The sequence below is a fragment of the Cynocephalus volans genome, chromosome 15, assembly GCF_027409185.1.
Source record: "Cynocephalus volans isolate mCynVol1 chromosome 15, mCynVol1.pri, whole genome shotgun sequence".
Classification (NCBI taxonomy): domain Eukaryota; kingdom Metazoa; phylum Chordata; class Mammalia; order Dermoptera; family Cynocephalidae; genus Cynocephalus; species Cynocephalus volans.
The window spans coordinates 45647041-45663803 of record NC_084474.1 but is presented as its reverse complement, the minus strand read 5'-3'; the positions used below and the strand labels follow the sequence as shown (position 1 = coordinate 45663803).

The 16763-nt window shown below is 38.2% G+C and overlaps 1 pseudogene; it reads left to right on the top strand.

Moving 5' to 3' along the window:
• Window positions 1-8582: 8582 nt before the first annotated feature.
• LOC134364234 (large ribosomal subunit protein eL6-like) lies at window positions 8583-9435 on the top strand (annotated as a pseudogene).
• Window positions 9436-16763: the final 7328 nt, after the last annotated feature.

The following is a 16763-nucleotide window of genomic DNA, read 5'->3' as shown; positions in this document are numbered from 1 at the left end:
CTTCAAAAGAGGAGACATAACACTGAGAGGTTCCTGAAAACACCCTCAGCAGGCAGACAAACCTTCCACACAAAAATCAATAGAATTGGGTTCCATTTGGACAGAGTGATAGTTCTATAAATGAGGCATGAGATAAGCAAGTGAATACTACCCAGCTGGAACAGATTCTTTAAATAGTAACCATCACTATAGATCAATAATCTTCATGGGTACAATTAGAAAAATGTTAACACTTTCATTGGGCTTTTCTGGCACAATCAAGCATGGATAATAGCATATTATTGATTTTAAAAATCTGTATAGAAATAGAAATAAAATCATTAGAGGAGCTATTATCTGATTCTTCAGGTCAAATCATGGAATCTGTTTTATACCTGCCCAGTACACACAAGTCTCTAAGTTCTACAATAAAATCATGGTAAATTTATTCAATAATGTTAACTGAAACAGGCCATTTCAGCCCAAAAATATGAGTACATCCTGATAAGCACTGAGTATAATTAAATGTCATTTTTAAAATTTTAAAACAATGACAACTCTTCAGTAGTAAAATAATTTGTGGAGTCTGTCATTTTGGAAAAGACAAAAGCTTATTGCAAGCAACAATCACTTCAACATACACAGCTTATTTTAATTGCAGCAGTCATTACTGTAATTGTGTGGTTATCTATGGCTGCTCAATAAACTACCCATAAACTTGGTGGCTTAAAACAACAATTTGCTTATTATATCTCATGATTCCATGAGTTGAATGGGCTTAGATAGGCAGTTTTTGCTGGGTTTCACATTTGGTTGCAGTCAGATGTTGGCTGAGGCTGAAGGCTCAACTGGGCTAGATGCTCAATATGATTTCTTCATTCATATATCTGCCACTCCAGTTGGTATGCTTGGAATATCTAGGAACTGGCTAGGCCCAGGCTTCTCTCCTTCCTTCCCTTCCTTCACCTCCTTTCTCTTTCTCTCTCTCTTTCTCCCACCTTCCTTTCCTGCATTATTCCCTTCCTCCCTGTCTCTCTCCATGCAACCTCTCCACATGGCAGCTTGAGAATTCTTACAATACGATGGTCTCAGAGTAGTGAATTTCTTATATGGTAGATAGCTTTCCCCAAAGCTTGTGTTCCAAGAAAACATGGAAGATGCCAATCCTCTTATGATCCAGCCTCAGAACTGGTACAGTGCCACTTTCACTGCATTATATTGGTTACATATGGCAACCCCATAGACTGTCTGGGAGAGGACAACAGAGGGTGTGAATACAAGAGGGCTGGTTCATTGGGAGGCCATCTGTAGAGACAAGTCACTACAGTAACTAAAAGATCAATGAATCTTTTTGTTGTTCCCTGTTAGAAGTAGTAGCATTTTAACTATTCATTTGTCCCTTCAAAAAGTACTAAGTATCACAGAAAAAACTAAACCGATGTCCAAACTAAAGATTTTACAGTTTTGTAATTAGCAGCTAGAAAAAAAGGAAAAATAAAATGAAGAATTCTGAAAATACTAATAAGCCAATTTTGCTACCGGTTTGCTTTGTAATACTAGATAACTGAAAGTTCTTAAGCTTTGGTTCTATGACCAGTGTCTTCACCTAATATGACTTCTATCTTTATGTACAAAAATACTATACAAAAACTTCCTTCAGAATAGTAAAAGTCAATAAGTTGTACTTAAACAATATTAAATTTTAAAATATTTAGTATCAATTTTTAAAAAGGTAGCAAAGGCTCTGTTGTAATTCAATGGGGAAGAATTTCTTTTAAATAAATGATACTAGGTTAATTGGATATCTATAGGGAAAACATGAAACTTCTTGTCTATCTCAAAATGTACATAGAAGAAAAAAACAAAAATTAAGGTAGATTACAGGCCTAAATATAAAAGCTAAATCAAGCAGGACTTTTATCTCTAGTCATAACAAATTAACTTATACCAGAGTAACACAGCCAGTATAAACAACAAAACAACACTAGAAAAGAAAAAATATGTGAGTTGATTTCAATTTTTGAACAAAAGGTAGTTCAGGACTGTGATCCCTAAGAGAAGAAAAACACATGAGATAAGCCCCAAGATCAACCCAACTTTCTGTCTGAGGGAACTTTCTAGAACATGGCTTGGAAAAGTGGAGTCCAAGCTGAAAAGAAAAAAATTCCTGAGGAAGGAAAGATAAGAGTTTGGGGCTGCTGAGGTGGCAAAATTTTGCAGAACAGGATACTAGAGAGAACTGCATACAGAAGGCACTCTGGAAATCTACATGCGGGCTCCTTCAGAGTGTGACTGTAAGGTACGCTGGGGAGCTGAATGGAGAGCCTGGCAGTCTCCCAGTGTTAGGATGCACAGAACACAGAAAGAGCATGCTTAGGAGTATGGCTACTCTGTTACCAGCATAGATATGCTTCAGAGCTGCCTGAACCGGTCCTCAAGTAAACTTACTATGCCAGGACAAAAAGCAACACTCATTAAAGAAAGACAAAACAAAACAAAAAGACTCAGACTCTAAGCAATGTAGGAATCACAATATCCTTAGACAGTAAAAATTACTAGACATGTGAAGAGTCCAGAAATTATTACACTTGATCCAGAAAAAAAAGTAGTTAATATCAATTATATTAGTCAATTTCTGTTGCTTATAACAAAATACCTGAAACTGAGTAATTTATTTAAAAAAACAGAATTTATTTCTTACAGTTTTGAAGGCTGGTAAGTTCAAGGCCCATGGGGCACATCTAGTGAGGTCCTTCTTCTTGGTGGGGACTCTCTACGGAGCCCTGTGGCAACACAGAGTAGATATCACATGCTGAGGGCTGAGCAAGAGCATTTTTCCACATGCTTTCTTTCTCTCCTTATAAAGTCCTCAGTCTACTCCCTGATAACCCATTAATTCATGAATGGATCAATAAATTCATGAGGGAATAGTCCTCACAATCCAATCACCTCTTAAAGGCCACGCCTTTCAAATACCATATTGAGAATTAAGTTCCATCATGAGCTTTGGAGGGTACAAACATTCAAACCACAGTATCAGCCAAACTTGAGATGACCCACATACTGAATTTCCAGATAAGGACTTTAAATTATCTAGAATAAATATGGTCAAGGACTTAAATAAAAACTCAGTCATAATGAATGCAAAATGGAGAATGTCAACAAAAAAACAGAAATTATTAAAAAAAAGAACCAAATGAAAATGCTATGACTGAAAATTACAGTACATGAAATGAAATATGCACTGGATGGGTCTAACATTAGATTGGAGATAGAAGAAGAAAAATCACTAACCTTTTATATAGATCAATATAATCACAAAACTGAGAAAAAAAAAAGAGAGAGAGAGAAAGAGGAACTGGAAACAACAATGTGCAGACCTCAGAGATCTGTGAGATAATAGAAAATAGTCTAACATAGTGTAATTGAAGTTCCAGGAGAGAGAAGAGAGAAAATGGGGAAGAAAAAATATTTAAAGAAATAATGGTCACAAGTTGCTGCAATATGAAGAAAAACGTAAATGTACACATGTGAGAAGCTCAGCAAATCCCCACAAAGATAAATATAAAGAAAACCATGTCTAGGACAAACTCCTGAAAACCAAAGATATTTCCTCTGGTTAGAGAACACTAGTTTGATCTTTTATTTTTTTTTCAATACTGTATTTTAACGGTGCTTCACTGTCTTCTTACTTTCATTGTTTCTGATAAGAAATTTGCTGCCGTCCTTATCTGTGTTCTACTGTACATAATATGTTATTTTTTTCCTCTAGATTCTATTAAGATCTCTTCATCACATAGTCTTAGCAACTTGATTGTAATAGGCCTTAGTAGACTATTCTTCATGCCTCTTAAACTTGGGATATGTTGGCTTCTTGGATCTGTGGGCAAAGCCTCAGAGATCTGTGAGGCAATAAAGTCAAATTTGGTAATTTTCATTAAATTAAATTTTCATTAAAAATTTTATTAAATTTGGAAAATTTTGATCATTATTTCTTCCAATATTTTTCTGACCCTCCTTCTGTCTTTCCTTTGAGAATTCCAATTACACGTATATTAGGCCACCTGAAATCACTGCACAGCTCACTGATGATCTTTTAAATTTTGTTTTGTTTTTTAAAATTCCCTTTCCTCTCTGTTCTTCATTTTGTGTAGTTTCCATTGCTCTGGCTTGAAGTTCACTAATCTTTTCTCCCAAAATGTCTAATTTGCCATTAATTTTATCCAGGGTATTTTACACCTTATACATTGCAGTTTTCATCTACAGAAGTTGAACTCTTCTGATCTCTTCCAAATCATAACTTTTTGAACAAGTAGAATAAAATCATAACACTACTTTAATATTCTTGCCTGCTAATTCTAATATTCAGTGTCAATGCCAGGTTTTGATTGACTGAATGATCTCTTCATTATAGCTCATATTTTCTTGCTACTTTACATTACTGGTAATTTTTTCTTATATTCCAAACATATAAATTTTACCTTGTTAGGTCCTGGATATTTTTGGATTCCTAAACATATTCTTGAACTTTGTTCTGGTACACAAGTTGTAACTTGCTGAAAGCAGTTTGATTCTTTCACATCTTGCTTTCAGGATTTACTAGGCAAGACTAGAGCTCAATCTGGGGCTAATTATTCCTAATTACCAAGTCCCCTCTGTGTAGTCTACCCAATGTCCCATGAATCATGAGGCTTTCCATTCTGACTGATGATAATAGGCATGTTTGAGCACTGCACACTGTTACCTCTAATACTTCAGAGCAGTTCTTTCCCCAGACTCAGCTAGTCTCCTAAAGCACATGTGCTAATTAGTCTTCACCTGACAGCTCAAGGGAGATTATCTGCAGATCTTCAGAGTTATCTCTCTGTGGAGATCTCTCCTTTCTGGTACTCTGTCTTGTGAATTCTAGCCTCCTTGATCTCCCTGGACACTTAGTTCTGTGTCCTTGACTCAAAGAATCTGCCAGGCTCTGCTGGGGTTCCTTCTCCTTGCATCATGGCCTGGAAACTCTCTCACAGCAAAAAACTGGAGCAATCATGGGACTCATCTCATTTTTTTTTTTTTCAATCTTTCAGGGATAGCTGTCCTTCATTTCTTTTTGTCCAATGAATTGAAATTTGTAGTGCCTTTTAATTTCTCCCTTTTTTGGCTGTTTCAGGAAGACAGGTAAATCTAGTCCCTATTACTCCATTTCCGATAAAATCATAGGTGCTCTGTTACATGTAAAGCTAATTAAAATTTTATGTGCAAAATACTAGGGTATAAATTTAAGGATGGAAAATTAATAGATATAATAGTCAAGATTAATTGTAGAAGAATCAGTGAATTAATTTGAGGGACAAGCTAAAGAAAATATTGTAATACAGTCAATTTGTAGACTTAACAACTTTTATGGAAGATTTTGTTAAAACCATGCCTCTCTCCACCCTAGTATTGTATTTCAATATTTTCTTACACAGAAACAAAAGGTATTTAGGGCCTGAAAAGCCATTGGTAATAAACTCTCATGAGAGAAAAGCAAGATGGCCAAAGTAAAGTCTGAGCCCATGAGAAAATGCTTATTGCTGGGAAGATGTAAATACAGACAGATGAGATTGCTATGAGTTTAAAACTCCAGGATAACCCATAGCCCCTCTCACATATCTTGCTTTGATACAGTGCACCTACATGCTGTGTGCTGTGGGTTTTAAACTGGTAAAATACCTATCCTAAGATTCTAAACAACCTGGCCCATAAAATACACATTCTGCTTTATTTTTTAATCAACTAATACTTTCTTCCTTCTCTTTTTTCACAAAAGAAGTAGCACCCTCTTGATTTCATCCTCACCCTCTTGTTCAAGGCACTGCCCGTCAATTTCTTCTCACCTCTTGCATTTCAACTTACCCCTCCTCTAGATCCTTCTTCTTAACCTCCAGCCATTTCAGTTCTTCACCAATCCTAAACAAATTTTTCACCAACCCTCTTCTTCAAGCTCTAACCTCATTTCTCCCTTTGTCTTCCAGCATCTAATTTCTATTCCCATTGTCTCCTGAATTGAAACCTCTTCTCAGATTATTACCTTCCACTCTCTGGTTTAAAAAATTCAAGAGGCTCTTCACAATACCCATTCTGCTTTAACTGTCTACTATATTTAATATCTTGATGAGCTAAAAACAAATAAAAATATTTCACAGGCATCAGCTATGTTAAGGGTCAGCTCAGGCTCCAGTTACAGGATCTGCTCCTCTTGCTGATAAAGCAGGGGAGATTGTGGTGTATAATATCCCAAGTTCAGTCTCTGCAGCAGGGATGGGGCAGATGCATTTTCCTAAGTAAGGCTTCTAGCTACATCAGGATTATATGTGGTGCTGTGCAAGAGCTTTCCTTGGGTGATGACATTTGTGTCCTCTGAGACCTAACTCACTTGGCCGCCAGAGTTCAGTGTAGCTTTAACTCATTGTAAGAATCAGAAGAATGTTGTGATCTGTCTCTCTGGAGCAGTGACTAGAACAGGAGGAATAAATCTATTGTGAGGCTCTACTATGTCACTTGACTTCTTAAACTTAAAGCAAGACAATGAGAAAGAATGACCACAGATAGTAGTCGCCGATATATTACTGCATCTTGATACACTTTAGACTACATGAGAGCCTATGCCTGATCTCTTTTTTATTCCTACATCAATACAGTTGGGAATGTTGGCAAAATTCACACTTTCAGTTTGTTCATCACCTTCTTGAATTTTTGTTTTATCACCCTACTTAATTTCTTCTCTGTAGATGCATCAAATATTTCTTTGCTGCACTAATTATCACAAAACACAAGGCTTTGAAGTATTAGTTCTATATTATTTTTTGATATCCCACAACGTTTGATTATGTCTCTTCTTTATATTAAGGAATACTTTGAAGAAATAATATATGACTATTTCTCAACTCCCTTCGCTAGCAAGCCTATTTCTCATGAACTAATTTTTACCCAAATTTATCTCTGAGAAAAATCTGATAATGCAAGAAACACAGAACTGAAGTGTTGTCAGGAACATTAAGACTTCTGTTCAGAGGAAAAGGGCACCAGTATGGCATGCTAGCTGTTGGACAATTGTTTGGGGACAATAAATGACTGAAGGAGAATCAAATAGAAGACTATTTTGCAATCGTGTAACACACAGAAAAAATCTCGGGAGAATCATTTGTATGACGCCATCGCTGTGGTGAGAGCCATCAATTTCACTCACAATTAAGTCAATGACCCCTGTTATTCTGTATAATAATTAACTCAGTCATAGCATCACTAAAACTGGACAATTATGGACTATTTAGGTAGATAATTTTCATGAAGAATTTATAATTGTAGGCTGTACCACAAAACCTGTTAATTTGATTGTGTAACAAATTCACCCTGGTATAAGTTTAACGATTATTCATCATACAACTACTGATCTAGGTTCATTTCCCTTCAATCTGAGTTCTTGAGGACTAACTAGCCCTTCCAGGTCATCTTTCATGGGGGTTTTCTAGTTCCACAGTGATTTCTAGACTTTTGCTAAAAGAGTCACCCTCATTGTTATTAAGTTAGTTTCCCTTACCAGAAAGAGCTACCAAATTCTTAAAATTCACTCTAAACAGGTAGCATGCTGATGACTATTTCCTTCTCACTTTTTTCTCTTTTCTAATTCTTCCCTTCTGGTATTTTCTAAATCTGTTAATGGCATCACCATCTACCCATTTGTACAAGCTAGACATCACCAAATCTTTTTTAATTACTCACTCATCTTCTTCCTCCATATTTAGGAGATTTCCACCATGTCGTGTCCATTTTACCTCTGATATGTCTTTGAAGTATGTCCGTCCCCTCCTCTGTATTCCTACTGCCTTAGTTCTGTCCATCCTCACTTCTCACCTCAAACATTGCAGTAGTCAAATGGTTAAATGGTTTAAGAAATGGACAAGTTTCCCTTTTTTTTTTTTATTTTACCTCTTTCACATTGATGCTTGAATTAATTTTTAAAATTTGTTTCCATAAAATATTCAGTGATTTCCAATGGTCTACAAGATAAAGGCATTACTCAAAAAATATTTGTAGAATACCTGCTGAATACCAGGCATTAAAGTACTGACTATACAAAGGTAAGAAAGATAGAATTACTTGCTCTCTAGAAGCTCACAGTCTGAAAGGGAAAATAGCATATCAACATAGTGTGACAAGTGCTAGGGTATTAGAGTAATGTGCAATGGACAGTGGCAGCATAATATGCAAGGGAATGACCAATTCCTCCTGGTGCTATTGAAGAAAAATGTATATATTTGACTCTGTCCTGAAGTATACATAAGCTTTTTCCAGGCAAACAAATGAAAGAAGGCCTTCCAAACCAAAACAATAACATGTGCAAAGGTTCTAATTCTTGAGTAAGTGCTGCTTCTTTAGAGAACCACAAGTCATTGAATTTTGGGTAAAAATGTTATTATAGAGTGTAAATAGTATTAGATGATATATACAAAGTAGTCTAATATTTGATTTAAAGATAATGATAAGCCTTTGCCAAAATTTAAACAGAAGTATAACTTGGGTCAAGTTGTGTTTTAGAACAAAAAGGCTGGAGTTCTTTCCCATCTTGCAAGATGGTGGGTGAAAAAGCTGAGAAGCCAGATGCTACGGAGAAGAAACCTGAAGCTGATGGTGGTGGCAAGGTTATAAAGGCTAACCTCCAAGCTAAAAAGCCCAAGAAAGGGAAGCTCCACTGCAGTTGAAACCCTGTCCTCATTAGAAGAATTGGCAGATATTCCCAATCTGCTATGTATTCCAGAAAGGTCATGTACAAGAGGAAATATTCAGTGAATAAGTCCAGGATTGAAAAGAAAGAGAAGGTTCTGGCTACTGTCACAAAACCAGTTGATGGTGACAAGAATGGTGGTACCTGGCATTGTTAAACCTTGCAAAATGCCTAGATATTGTCCTACTGAAGATGTCCCTCGAAAGTTGTTGAGCCATGGCAAAAAAGCTTTCAGTCAGCACATGAAAAGACCGTGAGCCAGCATCTCTCCAGGGACCACTCTGATCGTCCCCACGAGGCGTCACAGAGGCAAGAGGCTGCTTTTCCTGACACAGGTGAGCAGTAGCTTGCTACTTGTAAATGGACTTCTGGCCCTCCATCGGTTTCCTCTGTGTAGAACACACCAGAAATTTGTCATTGCCACCTCCACAAAAATTGCTATCAGCAATGTGAAAGTACCAAAACATCTCACTGATGCATATTCTAAGAAGCAGCAGCTGCGGCAGCCTAAACACCAGGAAGGTGAGATCTTCCATGCAGAAAAAGAGAAGTACGAGATTACAGAGCAGTGCAAGGCAGATCAGAAAGCTGTGGACCCACAAATTTTACCAAAAATCAAAGCTATTTCTCAGTTCCGGGGCCACCTGCGATCTGTGTTTGCCCTGACTGATAGAATTTATCCTCACAAATTGGTGTTCTAAATTTCTTACCAAGAACCAAATTAAATAACTGATATGTTTCAAAGAAAAAAGGCTGGGAAGAAAGAGAGAACTACCAGAATCTTACAACAACCAGTAAGACATGATGAATCTCTGAATTCAAACACAAGCAATGAAATTTGTAATGGCTGGAGTTAGACGGAGAGAAGATGAATCCTTACCAAGTAGTACAAGGCCCTGCAAATTATGGTCTCCACTTAACATAGTGCTTGGCACATAGTAGGTACTCAGTAAATCCAATAAGTGTTTGTTGAGTGAAGAAGTAAAGTTATCTGTATCTGTTATCTATTGCTGCCTAGGAAACCATCCCAAAACTTGGTAGTTTAAAACAATGTCTATTATTTCTCACAGTTCTACGGGTTGATTGGGTGAAGCTCCTGCTCATCATGCCTGAGTTCACTCATGTGACTGCATTCAGCCTGCTTGTCAGCTAGATTCCTCCCAGATGGCATGGTCTCGCTCTTTCCATGGGATCTTTCTCCTCATGATCTCTTTCTCCATGGGGTCTCTCTCCATATGGTCTTTCTCTCTCTCTTTCCTTGGGTCCCACTTTGCCCATGGGATTTTTCATCCTCAAGGAAGATAATGCGGACTTCCTCTGCCTTGATGGTTTCATGGCTCCAAGCAGGCAAGCCCCATGCGGAAGTACCTATCAAGGCTCAGCTTATACCACATGGCCAAGCTGGTCAATATGAGAGGAGATTATACAAGGTGGGTCTAATGGTAGGCATGATTCCTTGAGGACCATTACTGTAGCAACTACACATCTCTCTACTTATTTTACACAACTTCCCTCACAAGAACCCAATATTCTAGCCAACTGGTTTTCTTCTAGGTTCCCAGACATGTCACACACCATTATGCCTTCTTTTTTTTTTATTTTAACTTCTCAATATACATTGTAGTTGATTTTCATAACCCTTTACCCATTCCTCTTTTCCCCCTCTCTCTGCCCTCTCTCCCACATCAGATCTGTTCATTTGTCTTAACAAGTTCAAGGAATTGTTGTGATTGTTGTGTCTTCTTCTCCCCACCCACCCGTTATTTGTAGGTGTGTTTATTTATTTTTTTATTTTTAGCTCCCACAAGTAAATGAGAACATGTGGTATTTCTCTTTCTTTGCCTGACTTGTTTCACTTAATATAATTTTCTCTAAGTTCATCCATGTTGTTGTGAATGTAGTATTTCATTCTTTTTTACAGCAGAGTTGAATTCCATTGTGTAGATATACCACAGTTTCCTTATCCAATCATCTGATGATGGACATTTGGGCTGGTTTCAACTCTTGGCTATTGTAAACAGTGCTGCAGTAAACATGGGAGAACAGGTATCCCTTCAGCATGATGATTTCCATTCCTCTGGGTATATTCCCAGCAGTGGGATAGCTGGGTCATATGGTAGATCTATCTGTAACTGTTTGAGGAACCTCAATACCATTTTCCATAAAGGCTGCACCATTTTGCAGTCCCACCAACAGTGCATAAGAATTCCTTTTTCTCCACAACCTCTCCAGCATTTATCATTCTCAGTCTTTTGGATATTAGCCATCCTGACTGGAGTGAGGTGGTATCTCAAAGTGGTTTCAATTTGCATTTCTCAGATGCTGAGTGATGTTGAGCATTTTTTCATGTGTCTGTTGGCCATTTGTATACCTTCCTTTGAGAAATGCCTATTCAGCACCTTTGCCCATTTTTTAATCGGGTTACTTGGTTTTTTGCTTAAAGTTGTTTGAGTTCCTTGTATATTCTGGATATTAATCCTTAGTCAGATGTATATTTTTAAATATTTTCTCCCACTCTGTTGGTTGTCTTTTCGCTCTGTTGATTGTTTCTTTTGCTGTGCAGAAGCTTTTTAGTTTGATATAACCCCATTTGTTTATTTTTCCTTTAGTTGCCTGTGCTTTGGGGCTCATATTCATGAAGTCTGTACCCATTCCTACTTCCTGGAGTATTTCCCCTATGTTTTCTTTAAGGGGTTTTATTGTTTCAGGATGTATATTTAATTATTTAATTCATTTTGAGTTGATTTTGGTATGTGGTGAGAGGTACAGGTCTAGTTTCATTCTCCTGCATATGAATATCCAGTTTTCCCAGCACAGTTTGTTGAAGAGGCGGTCTCTTCCCCAGTATGTAGACTTGGTGCCTTTGTCAAAGATCAGAAGGCTGTACATGTATGGGTTGATTTCTGGGTTTTCTATTCTATTCCATTGATCCGTGTGTCTGTTTTTAATGCCAGTACCATACTGTTTTGGTTATTACAACTTTGTAATATAGTTTAAAGTCAGGTAGTGTTATGCCTCCAGCTTTATTTATTTATTTATTTGTTTGTTTGTTTGTTTGTTTGTTTATTTATATATATATATATTTTTTTTTTTTTTTTTTTTTTTTTTGCTCAGGATTGCTTTGGCTATGCATGGTCTTTTGTTATTCCATATAAATGTCTGGATAGTTTTTTCCATTTCTGAGAAAAATGTCATTGGAATTTTAGTGGGGATTGCACTGAATCTATAGATCACTTTTGACAAAATGGACATTTTCACAATGTTAATTCTTCTGATCCAAGAGCATGGGATATCTTTCCATCTTCTTGTGTCCTCTTCAGTTTCAACAGTGGTTTGTAGTTCTCTTCACAGAGATTTTTCACGTCATTGGTTAACTTTACTCCTAAGTATTTTATTTTATTTTATTTTATTTTATTTTTTGGCTATTGTAAATGGGCTTTCTTGATTTCTTTTTCTGCATGTTCACTGTTGGAGTATAGAAATGCTACTGATTTTTGTGTGTTGATTTTGTATCTTGCAACTTTGCTGAAATAATTTATCAACTCTAAAAGGGTTTTTTGTAGAGGCTTTAAGCTGTTCAATATATAGGATCATATCATCTACACACAGGGACAGTTTGACTTCATCTTTTCCAATCTGGAAAAGATGCCCTTTATCTCCTTCTCTTCTCTGATTGCTCTGGCTAGTACTTCCAACACTATGTTGAATAGGAGTGGTGAGAGTGGGCATCCTTGCCCAGTTCCTGTTCTTAAGAGAAAATCTTTCAGCTTTTCCCCATTCAAGATGATATTAGCAGTGGGTTTATCCTATATGGCTTCAATTGTGTTGAGATACTTTCCATCTATACCTACTCTTTATCATGAATGAACTTTGGGTTTTGTCAAATGCTTTTTCAGCATCTATAGAGATGATCATATGGTTTTCATCTTTGCTTTTTTGATGTGGTGTATCACATTTATTGATTTGCATATGTTGAACCAACCTTGTATCCCTGGGTTGAATCCCACTTGATTGTTGCTGTATTCTGTTAGCTAGTATTTTATTGAGGACTTTTGCATCTATTTTCATCAAGGATATTGGCCTCTGGTTTTCTATTTTTGATATATCTTTGTCTAGTTTTTGTATCAGGGTGATGTTTGCCTTATAGAATGAGTTTGGGAGAATGGCTTCTGTCTCAAACTTTTGGAATAGTTTGTAGAGAATTGGTATCAGTTCCTCTTTGAAAGTTTTGTAGAACTCTGCAGCAAACCCATCAGGTCTTGGGCTTTTCTTGGTTGGGAGCCTTCTGATAACAGCTTCAGTCTCTTCTATTGTTATTGGTCTGTTCAGATTTTCTGTATCTTCTTGGCTCAGTTTTGGTAGTTTGTATGTGTCCAGAAACTTAACCATTTCCTCCAGATTTTCAAATTTTTTGATATATAGTTGTTTATAGTAGTCTCTAATGGTTTCTTGTATTTCTGAGGTATCAGTTGTAATATCACCTTTTTCATTTCTGATTTTTGTGATTTAGGTCCTCTCTCTTCCTTTCTTAGTATACCTTCTTGACTTTAGCCAGGCTTCTCCCCTTACACTTCACATCGCTCCCCTCTGCCCTGGGATCTTTTCTTCCCCCAAATACAAAGAACCTACTTTCAAAAATCAGCTCAGATGTCACCTTCTTTGAGAAACAATTCCTCAAATGTATTCGGAGGGAACAATCTCTGTGTCCCCTCACTAACTTTGTTTGTAAATTATAGTAGTAATCTCAGTATGTAGGGTAACCCCAGCATCCTTGGCAGAACCAGCAAAGCAATCCTTAACTAGAAATGTATTCTATAGAGTCTATTTCTGAGGTCTTTATTACAGGGCAGAAAGAGGAACCTCCCTTGAAAAAAGGGAAGATAATCTCTCAGAATTCACTTCTGGACCCACTTTTGAGACCCACCTTCCTATCCTACAACAGGATCCATTGCCTTGTGTCAGAGCCCGTCTGTCCATGTGGTTCTGTCAGGCAAAGTGAATGGAATATTCCTCTGCTGTGAAAAGGAATGAAATTCTGCCATTTGTAGCAACATGGATGAACTTAGAGAAAATTACATTAAGTGAAATAAGCCAGGCATGGAGAGAGAAATACTGCACGTCCTCACTCATAAGTAGAAGATTAAGAAAAATAAACAAACATTGGAAGATAAAAAATAAACAAAGAAAGAAATAAAGATACAACAATCACAATAATTCATTGAACTTTCAAAAGGAGAGAACAGGGTTTTCAAGATGGCGGTGGCTGCTGCGGTTGGCACGGAGTAGCTGAGGTGGAAAAGGCGGCCACTGGGCCTTAGGCAGCTGGGAAACTTGTGGACCTTCCTCTTGCCATCTCTTAAGGGAGGACCGCTGCTGGTGGCCAGACGTGGGGGCTGACTGCGACTTTGCCCTCGGCAGGAGAGGCTGCCTCATTTACAGGCAACATCTTTGAAGTATGGAGCAGGAAAAGAACTGCTTCTTAGCAGCAAAAGCGTGTCTCTAAACAGGGAACACGGCGCCAGGGCTGCTGTGGATGCAGACAGGATCCCAGACGCCAGGGCCATGCTGAAGGCGGCCAGCTGCCCTATTCATGATTCGAGGTTTCAGGCCGGCATAAAAGAAGATTCCTGGGAGCGCCCGAGCCGTGCTGCAGGACCGAGCGAGCAGCCTAAGGTGGCAGGAACCGAGAACAGGGAAGGCGACAAGCCAGAGGCAGAGAGTGAGCACCTGACCTGGCACAGCCCTGTGAGTGACCCCTGGCCCTGCCAGGCTCGGGGGGCTGACGCCCACCCAGCTTCCGCCTGCATCACCAGGCCTCTCACCACCCCAAGGCTGCCTCCATTTTCTCAGGTGGTGGCAGCTACGGCCAGGCTCAGCCAAGCCTGTCCTCCTCACCCGGCTCGGCTCCTCACTGAGCCTTCCCACTTGCTTGCCCCGGCACGGGGCTTCCCGGGGCCTGCGGGCTGGCCTCCCCTCCCACTCCCTCCACGGTACTCTGGCGGGGCTGGTGGCGTGGGTGTCCCCGGCCAGCGTCGGGAGGGCAAGGAAGTATGGGCGGGGCTGACTGTCACTCCACCACACCCTGGACTCCGGCTCCTGGTAAACTTCCTGTTACTGGGAGGCAGATACCATCTCTGCAGCCACCAGTTCGGAAAAACGCCTAACTGATTTCTGGTAAGGAATACTATGATTGTATAGGAAAAATCACAGATCTTCAGATCCAGGAAGCTCAACGATCTCCAAACATATTCAACCCAAAAAGGCCTTCTCCAAGACATGTCATAGTCAATTTGGCAAAACTCAGAGACAAAGAGAGAATCTTAAAAGCTGCAAGAGAGAAGTGTCAAATCACCTATAAGGGAGCCCCAATCAGGCTAACATCAGACCATTCATCACAAACCCTAAAAGGTAGAAAGGAATGGGATGATATATTCAAAATACTAAAAGACAAAGATTGCCAGCCAAGAATACTCTACCCTGCAAGGCTATCCTTCCGAAATGAAGGGCAAATAGTATATTTCTCAGACAAAAAAAACTGCGGGAGTTCACTACCACACGACCACCCTTACAAGAAATCCTCAAGGGAGTACTGGGTTTGGTTCCTGAAAAATAGCTACCCCTGCCATAAAAACCCAAGAAAAATCAGCACCCACTAGTATAATAAAAATGGCATCCATGAAGAGAAAACAAGCAAACAAAAACACTATCTACAACCTAAGGAAACAACAAACACAGAAAACAAACAGTAAATCAGAAAGCAAGGAACAAAAGACACCTAAGACAACCAAACAACCAATAAAATGCTAGGAACAAATCAACACCTTTCAATAACAACTCTTAATGTAAAAGGCTTAAATTCCCCAATCAAAAGACACAGACTGGCTGACTGGATTAAAAAGGAGGACCCAACTATATGCTGCCTACAAGAGACCCACCTCACCCATAAAGATTCACACAGACTAAGAGTGAAAGGATGGAAAAAGATTTACCATGCAAACAGAAAAGAAAAATGAGCTGGAGTAGCTATTCTTATATCTGACAAAATAGACTTTAAACTAAAAACCATAAAAGAGACAATGAGGGACACTACTTAATGATAAAAGGACTGATCCATCAAGAAGACATAACAATCATAAATATGTATGCACCCAATGTTGGAGCAGCCAGATTTATAAAACAAACTCTATTAGACCTAAAGAAGGAAATAGACACTAATACCATAATAACAGGGGACCTGAACACCCCACTGTCAATATTAGACAGATCATCTAGGCAAAGGATCAGCAGAGAAAGACAAGATCTAAACAAGACTCTAGACCAATTGGAATTGGCAGATATCTACAGAACATTCCACCCAACAACCACAGAATAGTCATTCTTCTCAGCAGCACATGGATCATTCTCCAGGATAGATCACATATTAGGTCACAAATCAAGTCTCAATAAATTCAAAAAAATTGGAATTATCCCATGTATCTTCTCAGACCACAATGGATTAAAACTAGAAATTAATAACAAACGAAACTCTGGAAACTATACAAACACATGGAAATTAAACAGCATTCTACTTAATGACATATGGGTCCAAGAAGAAATCAAGCAGGAAATCAAAAAATTTATTGAAACTAATGAAAATAATGATACATCATACCAAAACCTGTGGGGTACTGCAAAAGCAGTATTAAAGGGGAAATTTATTGCATTAAATGCTCACCTCAGAAGAATGGAAAGATGGCAAGTGAACAACCTAACACTTCACCTTAAAGAACTAGAAAAATGAGAACAATCCAAACCTAAAGGTAGCAGACGGAAAGAAATCATTAAGATCAGAGCAGAACTAAATGAACTTGAAACCCAAAAAACAATTCAAAAGATCAATGAATCAAAAAGTTGGTTTTTTGAAAAGATAAATAAAATTGACAAACCATTAGCATGGCTAAATAAAAAAGGAAGAGAGAAGACTCAAATAACAAAAATTGGAAATGAAAAAGGCGATATTCTGATTCATCTGAAGTACAAGGAATCACTC